Consider the following 18,739-nt stretch of genomic DNA (forward strand, 5'->3'; position numbering starts at 1 on the left):
TGTTGTTGATGTTGTTTGTTGTTAGATAGGACAGCAAGAAATTGAGAGAGGAGAGGAAGACAGAGAGGGGAAGAGAAAGATAGAAGCCTGCAGACCTGTTGCTTCACTGCCTGTGAAGCCATTCCCCTGCAGGTGGGGAGCCAGGGGCTCGAAATGGGATCCTTATGCCAGTCCTTGTGCTTTGCGCTATGTGCACTTAACCCGCTGTGCTACTGCCCAACCCCCTTTAGTTTTTCTATATAAAGAAGTTAGCCTGAAGTTGTGGATCTTAAGCAAAGATGAAAAGATACTTAACTCATTATTTTTTTTATTCAATGCTAGGTAAAATAACAATAATAATGCAATTACAAAATCAAAACACCATATGTTTGTGTTTCCTGAATTCATTTACAGCTTGGTTGGGTCCTCAAACTCACAGTCTTTTAAGAAGTTATATTAAGGTGGGTACTAGGAAGGGTTAAGTGCTCATCTGAAGGTTCAAGCAGGGAATTTTTTCTTTATTGTTTACCTCATCGTTTAGTAATATTTTGTTCCTTACAATTTTTAGACCTCATATATATTTGCTATGTATTGACTGAAACTGTCTTGGGGTTCCTTGTAATGTCTATCTCTTTTTTAAGTTTATTTATTTATTTATTCCCTTTTGTTGCCCTTGTTTTATTGTTGTAGTTATTATTGTTGTTGTCATTGATTTCATTGTTGTTGGATAGGACAAAGAGAAATGGAGAGAGGAGGTATAGACAGAGAGGGGGAGAGAAAGATAGACACCTGCAGACCTGCTTCACCTCTTGTGAAGCAACTTCCCTGTAGGTGGGGAACCGGGGCTTGAACTGGGATCCTTATGCCTGTCTTTGCGCTTTGCACCACCTGCGCTTAACCTGCTGCACTAGCGCCCAACTCCCAGCAATGTATATATATTAAATATAGAAGTTTATATGATCTATATAGCAAGATAAGCATAGAATGAGAGAGAGAGCGAGAGAGACTACTCAGGAAAACTGTGTAGATGCAATCTTATGGAGTATATCACATCATCTTGACCTTATAGACTGCCATATCCTGACAAATAATTTTTGATATACATAATTGTAATATTTTACTCTGAGTGATGGTAATTTTAGGGCTAAATTACAGTAATTAGAAAACTCAAGTAATTAGAAAACTCAAGTTTTCTAATACATTTTTCTCTTACAATAGTGCCCGACCTTTAATTTTTAAATTTCTATTGTTTTACCTGTTTTAAAATATTTCACTATTGCTAGGAAATTCAAATATAAGTTGAAGCAGACTGTGGTATACACTATGAAATTAATAATGGCTGGTTATCTGGTATCATAGATGTTTGGCCGCTATAACAAAATCCCACAGACAGGGCAGTTTATGAACAATAGAAATACATTTTCCCTTCCTCCTTCCTCCTCTTTCTCCTCATTCCTTTTCCTCCTCTTCCTTCTCTCTCTCTTTCTCCTCCCTCTTCTCTCCCTCTATTGTTCTCTTCCTCTCTCTGTTTTTTTTTTTGTTTTTTTTTTTTTACCGGAACACTGCATAGCTCTGGTTTATGGTGGGTACAGTAGAATTAAACCTGGGTTCTTTTACTGTGTCTTCATAGGTAGAAGAAGCTATAGAGATCTCTGAGATATTTTTCATTAAAAAAAAAACACCACTAAATGAGGGGGTCATGTAGTGGCACACCCATTCAATGCAGGCACACAGAACTAAGAGCAAGAACCACACCTTCCCCACATGCCGAGGTGAGGTGTGTGTGTGGAGATGTTTCACAAAAGGTGAAGCAAATCTGTGGGCTTCTGTCTTTCTCTCTCCATCTCTATCTCTGACTCTTCTCTCAATTCCTCTCTATCCTACACTATAAAATGGAAAAAAATGGCTGCCAGGAGCAGTGGATTCATAGTGTAGGCACTGAACTTTGGCAATAACCCTGGAGGAAAAAACAAAAACAAAATAACAAATGCACACCCATAAGGACTCCATTCTCATGGCCTGATCACCTCCCAACGACTACCTACCTTCTGTGAAACTCATATTGAGCATAAGCATTGAAACTTACAAATGAAGAGAAGGAGTGGAGGGAGGGGAGGAGCACAAACATGGGACATTTAGTTACTCAGATGATGGTGGCAATATAAAACGAACTAATGCCTCAACTCATGCATTCAGGAAAGAGGAATCGCACAAGATTTTTGAAGAATACATCTCCTTTTTATGCCCTCTACTTGTCAGTAAAGACAAGATAATCTCAAAGCTGAGTAATTTATGAATTTTAAGCTCTTAATATCATGGTAAGGACAGTTATGCTAATAATGTTCAAGAGAAAAGAGTAACCTGTTCAATGATACATAATCATTATTTTAGTAAATATATTTGCTTTATAACACAAGATTGAAATCAAGTATAAATCTGGTTTAATAATGTTGCCATCTCAGTATCTCTTTAACTTTTAATTGTTCTTATAAAATAATTCTGATATCACATCTATGTTGTATGCTATGCTAAATTTTATGTATTAGTGAAATAACTTCACTTAGTAAAAAAGACACCTAATTTTAAACTTGCCTCACGTCTAATGTCAGGAAACAAATAATTTTAATGATAAAGTCAGGAATGTTTAAAATATTTGAAAGGCTGTTTATTTTGCATGAGCAATACCTAGAATTGGGAGAGGGGGAGAAAAGAAAGGAAGTAATTATTTGCACTTTGGTAATTAGACTTCTGTAATTCCTTCTATTTTTACGTCAAGTTATTACCTGATTAATCGAAAATATAAGATGCCAGTGCCTTTCAGTACAACAACAAATACTTTCTGACATTTTTCTGGCTTGAAAAAATCTTAGGTTTCCATGGATGCCAATTATAGAGCTTCCAGTAGTTCACAGCAACAAGAAAAACAGTCACTTCGTAGCTGTTGGTCTTTTAGCATGGAACATAAGGAGAGATCAATGAATGCAGCATTGGTATATGCATCATTGCTCTTTTCAGGAGCCTCATTAATATCTCCTGTGCTAAGGAATGGCCTAAGATGCTAAAAGAAGCTAGGGGAGAGAGAGCACAATGGAATGCAAATGAGAGAGACTGGTACTTTGCTACTGAGCATGGTATAGCAACACACAATTTGGTGAAGTGACACTGTTCACCTAAAACATACAATCATACAAAGCAATATTACTTTAATACAACAGAAAAAAATATACACAACTTAAAAAGACTAATGTTAGGCTGATGTGTTCATAAAACAGTGTGTTTAGGAATACAGACATTTCAGAATTCCATGAGTTCCCATGGATTTCATTATCTTATATGAACAACAGTTATCATCTTTGTTTTTTTTTTTTTTTCCTCCTTTAACTCAGATAGATAAAGGGACAGAGTGAGGAAGAAGAAAACACCACAGCACTGATGCACAGTTCATAAGAGTTTCCCTTGGTGCCATTAATGAAGCTCCCATGTTGTAACATCAGATAAAGCCAACTTCCTACCACATCATAAAGTATGTGCTCTAGCAAGTGAACTCTCTCACCTCTTTCACCAGCTAGCCTTCATTTATTTATATTGATGAATAAAATTTCACTGAACCACGTGTTTATGCGTTTGTCAGTCAATACGCATTTGGATTATGATTAGCCCTTTGGGGAATAACGTTTCTGTGAAACAAATCATTTTGTATGTGTATATATGCACATGTATTTTCATTTCTTTTGGGTAGATACTTAATGGAACTTCTGGATTATGTGATAACTCGTTTAACTTTTTAATAAACCTTCTAAATTATATTTCAAAGTGGCTCTGTCATTTTATAGTTCCACTAATAATGCATCAATATTTAGGCTTCTCTAAATCCTCACTATGGCTCGTCTTTTTGAATATCATGTTTTTTTTTTTAAAGATTGTTGTTTTCTATCTTATTAGGAAAATAATGGTTAATGGTTTACAGCACAATTCTCTACTTGTGGGCTCCATTTCCCAGAACTGTATCATGGGCGTCTGTAAAACACTCACCCCCAACCTAGGACCCCAACACCACCCCCTCTCCAAGCCCCACTCTCCCATTCCTTCTCCAGAGTTCCTTGATCTGATCTGTTGCAGTACCCAGCTTCAGTCCAAATTTCAATCTGTGTTCTCCTTTTTGGACTGTGCCTCCAGAGTTTCACCTATATGTGTGGTCAACCAGATTTCTTCCCTCTCTTTCGGACTCTTCCCATTTAACACTTTTCTTTCAGGTACCAACCATGATGAGGCAAAGACTGAGGTTTTAGTTTCTGGTCTAGGTTTTGGAATTTTTATATTTGGCCTTGGTTTACCGACACTGATCTTATCACTCTGTCCATTTTTTAATCTCCTTTCTGATGTACCTGCTTCTTTTTAAAGCTTGTGTTTCCATACCTACTTCTTTTTGAAATTTGTATTTCCGGTTCTTTTCTACCACTGATGAACTCACTTAGAGCTGGAGTTTGTTTCTTCTTATGTGGGTCTTTAAATCTTGCAAGGCAGTGATGGGTGATGGTGAATTCCTTCAGTTTCTGTATGTTTGGGAAGTCTTAATTTTTCCTCTATACTTTTGGAAATCATCAGGCAAAACAGTAAGGTGTCAGACTGCAAAACTAACATTCAAAAGTCAGTAGCATTCCTCTATGCAAACACTAAGTTAGAAGAAGATGAAATCCAGAAATCAATTCCTTTTACTATAGCAACAGAAATAATAATATATCTTGGAATAAACCTAACCAAAGAAGTGACAGACTTGTATACTCAAAATTATGAGTCACTACTCAAGGAAATTTAAAAAGTCACAAAGAAGTGGAATGATATTCCATGTTCATGGGTGGAAGAATTAATATCATCAAAATGAATATACTACCCAGAGCCATATACAAACTTAATGCTATCACATCAAGATCCCAACCACATCTTTTATGAGAGTAGAACAAATGCTTCAAATGTTTATCTGGAGCCAGAAAAGATGTATAATTGCCAAAACAATCTTAAGAAGAAAGAAGAGAACTGAGGGCATCACACTTCCAGACCTCAAATTGTATTATAGGGCCATTGTAATCAAAACTGCTTGGTACTGGAACATAAGTAGATATACTAACCAGTGGAATAGAATTGAAAGCCCAGATGTAAGTCCCCACACCTATGAGCATCTAATCTTTAACAAAGATGCCCAAACTATTAAATGGAAAAAGCAGAGTCTCTTCAACAAATGGTGTTGGAAAAAATGGACTGAAACATGCAGAAGAATGAAACTGAACCACTGTATTTCAGTAAATGCAAAAGTAAATTCCAAGCAGATCAAGGGCTTGGATGTAAGACCAGAAACTATCAGATACTTAGAGGAAAAGATTGGCAGAATTCTTTTCCACGTAAATTTTAGAGACATCTTCAATGAAATCAATCCAATTACAAGAAGACTAAGGCAAGTATAAACCTATTGGACTATATCAAATTATAAAGCTTCTGCACAGCAAAAGAAACCAATACCCAAACCAAGAGAGCCCTCACAGACTTGGAGAAGATCTTTACATGCCATACATCAGACAAGAGGATAATAACCAAAATATATAAAGAGCCTGCCAAACACAACAACAAGAAAACAAAGAATACAAAATTGAGGAGGGAACATGGACAGAATACTCACCACAGAAGAGATCCAAAAGGCCAAGAAATAAATGAAAAAATGCTCCAAGTCTTTGACTGTCAGAGAAATGCAAATAAAGACAACAATGATATACCACTTCACTCCTATGAGAATGTCATACATCAGAAAATATAGCAGCAACAAAGGCTGGAGAGGTTGTGGGGTCAAAGAAACCCTCCTACACTGCTGGTGGGAATGTAAATTGGTCCAACCTCTGTGGAGAGCAATCTGGAGAACTCTCAGAGGGCTAGAAATGGACCTATCCTATAATCGTGCAATTCCTTTCCTGAGTATATATCCTAAAGAACCCAACACACCTATCCAAAACATTTGTGTATACCTATATTCTTAGCAGCACAATTTGTAATAGCCAAAACCTGGAAGCAGGTGTTGAACAACAGATGAGTGGCTGAGCAAGTTGTGGTATATATACACAATGGAATGCTATTCAGCTATTAAAAATGGTGACTTCACAGTTTTCAGCCCATCTTGGATGAAGCTTGAAGAAATCATGTTAAGTGAAATAAGTCAGAAACAGAAGGTCATATGGGATGATCTCATTCTTAGGCAGAAGTTGAAAAACAAGATCAGAAGAGAAAACACAAGTAGAAACTGAACTGGAGTTGATGTATTGCACCAAAATAAAAGACTCTGGGGTGGGTGTGGGGGACAGTATGGGTACAAAAAAGGATGACAGAGGACCTAGTAGGGGTTGTATTGTTGTGTGGAAAACTGGGAAATGTTATTTATGTACTAACTATTGTATTTATTGTCGAATATAAAACAGTAATCCCCCAATAAGGAAATTAAAAAAAAAAAGAATATGCCATGGCAAGATATACCCTTAGTATATGGACTGTTTGATTTGAAAATGAACCAATACAAGAAAAACTCTGAACACCCTGTTTTACTAAAAGTAGGACGTTAATTTATAATGGGCCCTTTTTTTCCTCTCTTATAAAAACAACAATTATTCCCTAATATGACTTTAGAGCTAGTAATCTGGAGATGGCAATGGAGGAATTCACATAACTCATTTCCCAACTAGCTTTTACTTTCTTCTTTGGATTTCCTGAACATTTTCCTTTGGTCTACCAATTCTCCACATTTATTATTCTTTATTATAGATGCTCTATAGGCTGGTGTTCTAAGCCACCACATTAAGCCTACACATTATTGCCTGGTTATCTCCCATGAATAGCTACACACTACTGCCTGGTTATTTACCATGAATGCATGCACTGTGCAAGTTAGTAAATTTTTATTTGTTGTGTCTGTCTTTCATTACAGTGTTCTTAGCCAAAATCTCAGAAGTGTAAAGAGAATATTATTAGTTCTCAATCACAAAGCAATAACTTTCTAAGCAAGATTTCAGGTCAGAAAAGTAACTATTAGTTATTGGCAATTGAACTTTCCTTTGATAGAGGTCATGAAAGATCTTGAACAGGGAATACATTTATATTATGGAGTAAAGCACAGCTCTGAGAATTTTATGAAAATATTAATATAAAAATCTTCAGGAGTAGCCTGAGTGATTGTGTCCCCTGAAAAGTGCATACCTTAGTATGCATAAGGACCCAGATTCTAGCCAAAATCCCCACATGCAAGAGGGGAACTTTACGTCAAGTAGAACAGTGATGCAGGTGTCTCCTTTCTCCCCCCCAACCTTATCTCCATTTCTGTTTCTATTAAAACAAACAGGGAGTCAGGGGTGTTAGCGAGCAAAAATCAAACCACCATCCACTGCAAGGAAGCAAAAGATGTTTATTCACGAATTCGAATCCGGGCCGAGAGGTGACTGGCAGCAGTCCACCAGCTCAACCCTGACCAAGGCTCAAACCACACAGTTTATAGGAATTCAGACTACACTCAGGGAGGGGGAACACATCACCTTATCAACCTATATCCAATAACATGCTATAGAAAACGCAAAATCCAGTCATTTCAAACCTAGCAAAAAGCGTGATCCACTTAAAGCAAAGCACGAGCTATTTTCAAACATTGCAAAGTCACACAACCAATAGAATCTAGCAAGGTAGGGTCACCACATCCTCCCGCCATCAGCTGCCCCTTCCTGGAAAATAATTTCCTTGTGCAAAGGCCCTGATAAGCCTTGCTGTTTGCAGGGTCTTTCAAGCAACTTGCAAAACAACCGATGGCCTTCACTGATTAGGTCCTGTTTTTCAAGGGGAAAGGGCAAGGAATTTTCCATCTCACACTACAGGCAACTTTTTTTTTTTTCCTCTTCCAGGGTTATCGCTGGGCTCGGTGCCTGCACCATGAACCCACTGCTCCTGGAGGCCATTTTCCCCCCTTTTGTTGCCCTTGTTGTAGCTTCGTTGTGGTCATTATTATTGCCCTTGTTGACGCAATTCGTTGTTGGATAGGACAGAAAGAAATGGAGAGAGGAGGGGAAGACAGAGAAGGGGAGAGAAAGATAGAAACCTGCAGACCTGCTTCACCACCTGTGAAGCGACTCCCCTGCAGGTGGGGAGCCGGGGGCTCAAACCGGGATCCTTACGCCGGTCCCTGTGCTTTGCTCCACATGCGCTTAACCCACTGCACCACCGCCCGACCCCCCCACTACAGGCAACTTATACTAAAAGGAACTTAAAAACTTCTGCATAAAAAGGGAACTTCAAGGCTACTGCCTTTTACAAGGGGGTAGCGCAGCAGGTTGAGCACATGTGGTGCAAAGCACAAGGACTGGTGTGAGGATCCCGGTTCAAGTCTCCAGTTCCCAAAATACAGGGGATTCTCTTCACAGGCGGTGAAGCAGGTCTGAAGGTGTCTATCATTCTCTCACCTCTCTGTCTTCCTCTCCAGTTCTCTCTGTCCTATCCAACAACGATGACATCAACAACAATAATAAGTACAACAACAATAAAAACAACATGGGCAACAAAAGGAAATAAATAAATATTAAAAAAAGGAAGCCAAGAACAGTGTATCAGACATGTAGGCACCAAGCCTGAGTGATAATCTTTTTAAAAAAATATTTTAAAAAATTTATTTATAAGAAAGATAGGAGAGAGAAAGAACCAGACCTCACTCTGGCACATGTGCTGCCGGGGATTGAACTCGGGACCTCATGATTGAGAATCCAAAGCTTTATCACTGCGCCACCTCCTGGACTACCTGAGTGATAATCCTGATGGCAATAAAAAAAATAAATAAGTAATAAAATAAGAAAGAAAGAAAGAAAGAAAGAAAGAAAGAAAGAAAGAAAGAAAGAAAGAAAGAGGGGTTCCCGGAAGATAGCTGACTGAGAAGCTGCAAGTGGCTTGAGCTCTGACCACATCTTCTGGAAACAGTAGGATTTTCTGCCTTTAGTAGGCCAGTCAATAAGGGGTCCTAGCGGTAACACCAAGGAGGTGACTATAACTTAATTTGGATTAAGAAATAGAGTAGAAAAAAAAGGGAAAAAAATTCTTTCCTTTTAATTATTAAGCACACGTCCTCCCCCTCCCCCCCCATAACCAGTCCCTGGGGACCAGCTCTTAGCAGGCTCCCCTGCTGAGCTTCTGTCTTTACCAAATTCCTATCCCACCAGGGAATATCATTCATTCTAAGTCTATACCCATCTGAAACCTCAGGCCATTTTCTTTCTAAGTAGCCAACCCCCCCACCTCACCCCGCATAGCTAATTAAATAATTAAAAATAAATAAATAAATTAAAACTCTTTCCTTTCACTGATCTTTTATGACTATTCTTTTTCTTATCTTTTTCATTTTTCTCTCTTTTTTTTTCTTTTTCTCATTCTTGTCATCCTTTCTTCCTTAATCCTACAGCTTCCAAATCCACAGGCTCCAGCCACCACACCACCAAACAGTGTGCTTTTTTGAATTCACTGATACACATTTGGGAATTATTTTGGGGAAGAATTCTGACTCAGTGTGGACTCTCACCGCGAGTGTCTCTGCTCAACTTCCCTTCCTCCTTTAACCACCCCTAGAATATACAGTGGATAGTAGATTTGCATAACTGTCTATTTCAGCTATCCTTGTCTAGTCTTGAGGATTTTTGTTTTTTTTTCTCATTCTTAACAATCAGCAGCCTCTGATAACGAGATAATCTGGGACAGGGTTTTTTTTTTTACCATGCTCAATTTTATTATTAATATTATATAAAGGCAAATATCTTCCCCCCCTTTAGATTGATCAGAATTAACTCTTAGGGTATCTTTCATTGCTAGGGTAGTGGGCATCTTATCTATTGTTGGAGGAACTTGTCTCCTTACTCCTACCTCCTCTACAAACTCTCCCCTCCCTCCTCATCTTAGCTAATTAAAAAAATTGAATTAAATTAAATTAAAAATAAAGTAATAAAAAAACCTTTCCTTTCACTGCTCTTTAATTACAGCTCTTTTTCTTATCTTTTCCCTTTTCTCTCACTTGTCTCTTTTTAATTTTTTTTCTTTTTCTTTTTTTTTATCTTGTCATACATTTCTTCCTTCCTTCTTCTTTGCCTTTCTGAATTTGTGAATTATTTTGGGGAAGAAATCTGACTCAGAGTGGACTCTCTATGTGTGTATCTCTGCTCTAGTGCCCTTTCCCCTCTTGTTACCCCAAGATTATACAGTGGATAGTAGATTTGCATAACTGTCTATGCTTGCTATCCCTTCTTTCTTTTCTCTTTCTTATTCACTGGGATTTGGTTACTATTTTTTCACGAACTGGAGAAATTGTTTGGCTAACTGGTAGTGATTAAACTGCTTCAATACTTGCTTCAGTTGCTACTGTAATTCCTGAGGTTGGTGAGTGAAATTGTCATAATAGTATTTAGTACAGTGTTGCTTGTGCTCAAGACACAACAACTGAGGAACAACAGAGCATAAAAAAAGAAACACATAAATCAAAAAAATGGGTAGATAAAAAAAAATAAAAATGCTACTCCAATGAATGAAGACAAGAGCCCAGAAGAAACTACAAATCAGCCAGAAGTAACCATAGATAAGAAAAGTATGCAAGCAATAATAAACTTATTAATCACAGAAATGAAAACAACATTGGAGGAAAGGAATGGCAGTATTAGGGAAACAACAGTTGAGACCCCCAAGAAAAATACTGATTATCTTGAGACAATTAGAGAACTGAAAGCTGAAATAGCTGTAATGAAGAAAGAAGCTGAGGCAAGGGAAAGCAGACTAACAGAAGCAGAAAACAGAATTAGTCAGACAGAGGATGAGCTAGAGAAAATGAAGAAAGAGGTGAAAGAGCTTAAAAAGAGATTGAGTGATACTGAAAACAACAACAGACACATATGGGATGATCTCAAAAGAAGTAATATTCATATAATTGGCCTGCCAGAGGAAGAAAGAGAGGAAGGGGAAGCAAACATTCTAGAGGAAATAATAGAAGAAAACTTCCCAAACCTGAATAACAGAAAGGACATCAATATTCACGAGGCCCAGGGAGTACCAAACAGAATCAACCCAGACCTGAAGACACCAAGACACATCACAGTCACAATGAGAAGAAGTAAGGATAAAGAAAGGATCCTAAAGGCTGCAAGAGAGAAACAAAAAGTCACATACAAGGGAAAACCCATAAGATTATCTGCAGACTTCTCCACTCAAACTCTAAAAGCCAGAAAGGAATGGCAAGATATCTATCAAGCCCTGAATAAAAAAGGGTTTAAACAAAGGATAATATATCCTGCTAGATTTTCATTCAAACTAGATGGAGGGATCAAAACCTTCTTAGACAAACGACAGGTAAAGGAGGCAACCATCACAAAACCAGCCCTGAAAGAGGTTCTAAAAGACCTCTTATAAACAAGAACATCACTATAATACTTGCAATATATCAGAGCAAACAAAAAAAATATTTTTTTGAACAATGGCACTACAATACATTAAATCCATAATATCAATAAATGTCAATGGCTAAAACTCACCCATCAAAAGGCACTGGGTTAGGGGATGGATCAGAAAACATAATCCAACCAAATGCTGCTTGTAAGAATTACATCTGTCACAACAAGATAAACACAGACTTAAAGTGAAAGGATGGAAAACTATCATACAGGCTAACGGACCACAAAAAAGGGCAGGAACAGCCATTCTTATCTCAGACACGATAGATTTTAAATTAAGTAAAGTAATAAAATATAGGCAAGGACATTACATAATGATTAGAGGATCAATCAGCTAAGAAGACTAAACAATCATTAACATCTATGCACCCAATGAGGGACCATCTAAATACGTCAAGCACTTACTGAAAGAAATTCAAAAATGCATCTATAGTAATACAAAAATAGTGGGAGACTTCAATATCCCACTCTCACACTTAGATCAACAAAGCAGAGAACCAACAAAGATACAAGAGAATCGAATGAAGAGATTGACAGACTAGACCTTTTGGACATTTTCAGAGTTCTTCACCCCAAAAAACTGGAATACACCTTCTTTTCAAATCCACATAACACATACTCAAGGATAGACCACATGTTAGGCCACAAACACAGCATCAATAAATTCCAGAGCATTGAAATCATCCCAAGTATCTTCTTAGACCACAGTGGAGTAAAACTAACATTTAACAACAAACAGACAATTATTAAAAGTCACAGATTTTGGAAACTAAACAACATACTCCTTAAGAACCACTTGGTCAGAGATTCACTCAAGCAGGAAATTCAAATGTTCCTGGAAGCAAATGAAAATGAAGACACAACCTATCAAAATATTTGTGACACAGCTAAAGCAGTACTGAGAGGGAAACTTATAGCCATACAATCACATATTAAACACCAAGAAGAAGCTCAAATGAACGACCTTACTGCACACCTCAAGTACTTAGAGGAAGAGGAACAAAGGAACCCTAAAGCATCCAGAAGGACAGAAATCACTAAAGTTAGAGCAGAAATAAACCACATCGAAAACAAAAGAACCATACAAAAGATCAATGAAGCCAAATGTTGGTTCTTTGAAAGATTAAATAAAATTGACAAACCCCTAGCTAGACTCACCAAAAAAAAAAAGAGAGAAGACTCAAATTAATAGAATTGTAAACGATGCAGGAGATAACACAACTGACATCACAGAAATCCAGAGAATCCTGCGAAACTTCTAAAAAGAACTATATGCCACCAAGCTAGAGAATCTGGAAGATATGGAACAATTCCTAGAAGCATATGCCCTTCCAAAACTGAACCAAGAAAAACTACAAAATCTAAATGCACCAATCACAAACAAAGAAATTGAAACTGTTATTAAGAACCTCCCCAACAACAAAAGTCCTGGATCAGATGGCTTCAAAAAAATTCTACAAAACTTTCAGGAAACAGTTAGTACCCATACTTCTTAAGCTTTTCCATAAGATTGAAGAAACAGGTAACTCCTTTCCAACTTCTATGAAGCCAACATCACCCTGATACCAAAAGCTGATAGGGACAGAACAAAAAAGGAAAACTACAGACCAATATTGCTGATGAACATAGATGCCAAAATATTAAACAAATATCTTGGCCAACCAGATACAACAACATATCAAAAAGATTGTTCATCATGACCAAGGGGGATTCATCCCAGGAATGCAAGGCTGGTTCAACATCCGTAATTCAATCAATGTCATTGACCTCATCAATAAAAGCAAAGCCAAAAATCACATGATTATTTCAATAGATGCAGAGAAAGCCTTTGACAAAATCCAACACACATTCATGCTCAAAACTCTACATTAAATGGGAATAGATGGGAAATTCCTCAAGATAGTGGAGTCTATATATAGCAAACCTACAGCCAACATCATACTCAATGGACAGAAGCTGAAAGCATTCCCCCTCAGATCGGGGACTAGACAGGGCTGTCAACTGTCACCGTTACTCTTCAACATAGTATTGGAAGTTCTTGCCATAGCAATCAGGCAAGAGAAAGAAATCAAAGGAATACAGATTGGAAGGGAAGAAGTCAAGCTCTCACTATTTGCAGATTATATGATAGTATACATAGGAAAACCTAAAGAATCCAGCATAAAACTACGGGAAGTTATTAGGCAATATAGCGATGTGTCATGCTACAAAATCAATGTACAAAAATCAGTGGCATTTCTTTATGCCAACACTAAATCTGAAGAAGAAGACATCCAGAAATCACTCCCACTTACTGTTTCAGCAAAATCAATCAAATACCTAGGAATAAAGTTGACCAATGAAGTGAAAGACTTATATGCTGAAAACTATAGTCGCTACTCAAGGAAATAGGAACTGATACCAAGAAATAGAAATATATCCCATGCTCATGGATTGGAAATATAAATATCATCAAAATGAATATTCTCCCCAGAGCCATATACAAATTTAATGCAATACCCATCAAAGTTCCACCAAGCTTCTTTAAGAGAATAGAAGAAACACTATAATAATTCATCTGCAACCTGAAAACACCTAGAATTGCCAAAACCATCTTAAGGAAAAGAAACAGAAATGGAGGCATCACACTCCCGGACCTTAATCTATATTATAAAGCCACCATCATCAAAACAGCATGGTACTGGAACAAAAATAGGCACTCAGACCAGTGGAACAGAATTGAAAGCCCAGAAATAAATCCCCACACCTATGGACATCTAATCTTTGAAAAGGGGTCCCAAAGGATTAAATGGAAAAAGGAGGCTCTCTTCAATAAATGGTGCTGGCAACACTGGGTTGTAACATGCAGAAGAATCAAATTGAACCACATTATCTCACCACCAGAAACAAAAATCAACGCCAAATGGATAAAAGTCCTGGATGTCAGACCAGAAACAATCAAATACTTAGAGGAAAACATTGATTTTTGTACATTGATTTTGCTAAAACCTGGAAGCAGCCCAGGTGCCCAACAACAGATGAGTGGCTGAGAAAGCTGTGGTATATATACACAATGGAATACTATGCAGCTATCAAGAACAATGAACCCACCTTCTCTGACCCATCTTGGACAGAGCTAGAAGGAATTATGTTCAGTGAGCTAAGTCAGAAAGATAAAGATGAGTATGGGATGATCCCACTCATCAACAGAAGTTGAGTAAGAAGTTCTGAAAGGGAAACTAAAAGCAGGACCAGACAAAATTGTAAGTAGGGCATCAAAGTAAAAACCCTGTGGTGAGGGGTAGACATGCAGCTTCCTGGGCCAGTGGGGGGTGGGAGTGGGTGGGAGGGATGGGTCACAGTTTTTTTGTGGTGGGAATGGTGTTTATGTACACTCCTAGTAAAATGTAGTCATATAAATCACTAGTTAATTAATACGAGAGGGGGAAAAATCAATTGTATGTCTCCAAGTTTTTCAAAACACAAACTGAATCTTTTCAATATATTGGCTGTGTAATTGATATGCAGACTCTCTCAAAAGCCTAGACCAAGTAGATCAGAAGCAACCAATAGCACAGCTATATACAATATACTGGGTACTGTACAGCAAACCCTAACAAAAGGACTTTTCAAAGTTAACCCAATTATCAAATAATGTGATGATAACATTAACTATCCATTGTCTTTTTCAACCCCTAAGACAGCAGGAACCTCACATCTCCACTATAGAGCCTCTACTTCCCCCAGTCCTGGAACCCTTGGATAGGACCCACTTTCCCGTATGCCTCTCCCAATTCATATCAAATAATATTGCATCCGCCAATCACAACCTAACCAACACAATGATTGCCACCTCAACATGCTTCACTTCAGACTGTGTCCAGAGACTTCACGTGTGTAATAACAACCCTTCAGCTTCATTACTCGGGTGAGACCTTTCCTTTTATAGTATGCTCTAATTCCATCTCAGGTGGTTCACTTTCTAACAAAGTCCCAAAACCTAGATATACACCAGTTCCTGTGAGAGAGAGCATAAGTTCACATGTATCCGTAAACTACTGCAAAATATATACCTGAAAGCAGAAGTACACTAGAGTTTGCAGTGAGTACCCCCCTAATACTTCCTCTCCACCATTGCAAGCTTTGGGTCCATGATTGCTCAACAATTTGTTTGGCTTTTTATGTTAACTCTCTTTTCAGTCACCAGGTTCCAGATGTCATCAGGATGCCGGCCAGCTTCCCTAGACTGAAGACCCCACCAATGTGTCCTGGAGCTCCGCTTCCCCAGAGACCCACCCTACTAGGGAAAGAGAGAGGCAGACTGGGAGTATGGACCGACCAGTCAACGCCCATGTTCAGCGGGGAACCAATTACAGAAGCCAGACCTTCTACCTTCTGCAACCCACAATGACCCTGGGTCCATGCTCCCAGAGGGATAGAGAAAGGGAAAGCTATCATGGGAGGGGGTGGGATATGGAGATTGGTTGGTGGGAATTGTGTGGAATTGTACCCCTCCTACCCTATGGTTTTGTTAATTAATCCTTTCTTAATAAAAAAGAAAGATAGAAAGAAAGAAAACTGCCGTTCAAAATGAAATTTAAATACATTTGTTGTAAAAAAATAAAAGCTGCTCATATTTATAAGTTATTGAGATTTTCCTAAGCTCTCATTTGATTAAATTATAAATTTTGGAAGCACCCCTCATTTTAGTATGATTATACAGTGTATATCCAGTCTCAAATAGCTTTACTATCTATATTATTTACCACTATTTACCATGGAACACTGCTCCTGAGTTGGAGCAGTGATTAAAAGTCTATAACCTATCACAAGCAGATGAGAGAGTATACCCATGTGTTAATACCTATAATGTCATCTATTAACCTTTAATGGAAGGAAGAAAGTAAGCAAGGGAGGGAGGGAGACAAAAAGGAAGGAAGGAAGGAAGGAAGGAAGGAAGGAAGGAAGGAAGGAAGGAAGGGAGGGGAAGGCAAGTAGGCTCTAACTGCTATCTTTATGTCCACCAGCAAGAGATAGTATTCAGAAAGTTATCACTACAGAAAAAAAAAAAAAAAACATGCCAGGAAAGCATAGCAGTAGAGCACAAAACCTGCATTTGAGAAGTCTCAGGTTCCATCCCAGGTAACACTGATCGCCAGATCTGAACTCAAAACAAATAATAGTAAAACATGTCTATGATTGTTCAATAGCCCATTGTTTTCTCAAAAAAATAACTTGGAAAGACAATAACTATTCTTTTTGGCCCAAGGGGCAATAGCTTAGCTGGTAGGTGATAAAGCTTGCATGCTCAGTTCAATGCCAGTTACTCATGTGCCAGAGTGGTGCTCTGATATTTCTTTATCCCTCACATGAGAATCTCTCCCTATCTCATAGGAAATAAGTAAGAAATAAATATACAAAATGTGGGCTGGGGAAATAGCATAATGGTTATGTAAAAGACTCTTGTGTCTCAGGCCCTGAAGTCTAGGGTTAAGCCCCTGACAGCACCATAAACCAGAGCTGACCAGTGCTCTACTCTCTCTCTCTCTCTCTCTTTCTCTCTCTCTCTTCCTCAACATAAAGAGTACAGACAAGGAATTTAATTATGAATCTTTACTGGTGATTATGCATAGAGCTAGGAAGAATAAAATATAAGAGAAAATAAATGTCACTAATATTAAATAAAAGAATAATAGTCATCACTATTTATTTTACCCTTTATATTTGGCCAGACATCCTATACATATTATCTCTAATATTATCACACCAGATACTTCAAAGTAGATACCTCTTTAGGCAGAGTGCCCACCTACTTAATGTGTACGCAAATGATTAAGGAATTATTCTTCCACTAAGGAGAAGAAAAAGCAGTATTATCACTCAAAATATATAAAAAAAAATTAATCAGGGCTATAAGCTCAGATAAAGTCCTTCAAAAGGTTTCTTCAGTCTGATCCACAGGGTAACTGTGAAGAACAAGTCGCACCTCCTGTGTATGCTCATTGGAGATCATGTTTACAGGGTTAAAAGAGATCTACAGGAAACTGTAATGGTGTCTATGAAAGCATAATGCCCTGACTTACAGAGGAGTTAGAAATAGAAATTTATTATGGTTTGCCATGCAGACCATGGCTTGGGAAACTGCCCCAATTTTATTTGACTCTGAAGTTCCAAGCTATGTTGCAAAGCTCTATACTCTGATGCTATTATTTCCTCATTTTATTTTTTTTGTCATTTCTGTTTTACTGTTCAAGTATTCTCTGTCACTGCATAAACTGAAGAAAAAGGTAAAACAAAAACATACTCAGGGTTTCCATAAATCACTCCTCATGACTTTCTAATTTTGAATTTACCAACCTTTGCTGTGATCAACAGTTCTATCCATCCAACAGAAATACACTATTACATTAACCCAAAGAGCTCAGTAATCCCAGTTGGTCCCATAGCATGCCATATAATAGAATATCCTGTTATTGAGAGTCTCAGGCTAAAAAGAAAGACAAACAAACAAAACAAAACAAAACAAAAAACCCTAGAAATATTATAGAAAAAATATGATGGGGAGATAAAAAAAAAGTACTATCTTAGAGATGGTTTGTGCAAATTACAGAGCTGAATTTTGGAAAATACAAGTTTGGGGAGCATTACAAGAAAATATCCAAGTAAATACATTTATCTCATTTTTTTCCTTTCATTTTGCCTCTATTCAGACCAGGTCAAAGCTGCCACTTGAGCAAAACTAATTTTGTTCTTTTAAGACCAGTGCTCACTGAGCATGGAAGGCTACTTTGTCCTGATATTTCCTATGATTATCTCCATTTACATCCTTTTTCCCCAGGCAATTTGGGCACATCTCTGTTCATTTATTAATACCCTTATAAATGCAAAACCTAGGGTCCTATTTATCTAGTCATTGAAAGTCTATAAAACAGTAATGGGAAATGTAAAATATTCAGTGATTCTAAAGGGAAGAAAATTCTATATTTGACCTTATTTCCATTGGTACATTCATCAATGACTTGAAAATATTATCAGCTTGATCACCATACATAAATAAGGACTGAATCTCTAATGATAAATTAAAGTAAAATTACTTTATAAGAAAGTATATTCAAGTCAATGTTTCATAAAACCTTGACTTGGATCATAATTTTGCTTGTCACCTTATTCATAAAAGGAGATTTACGCATCCTATGATAGCACTAACCTTTTCAAAGAATGGCAAGTACACTTCATATATTTAAGTAATTATGAATTATGGCCTCTAAATTATGACATCTTAAAAAATCAGA

Source organism: Erinaceus europaeus, chromosome 17 (assembly GCF_950295315.1).
Source record: "Erinaceus europaeus chromosome 17, mEriEur2.1, whole genome shotgun sequence".
In the NCBI taxonomy this organism is placed as follows: Eukaryota; Metazoa; Chordata; class Mammalia; order Eulipotyphla; family Erinaceidae; genus Erinaceus; species Erinaceus europaeus.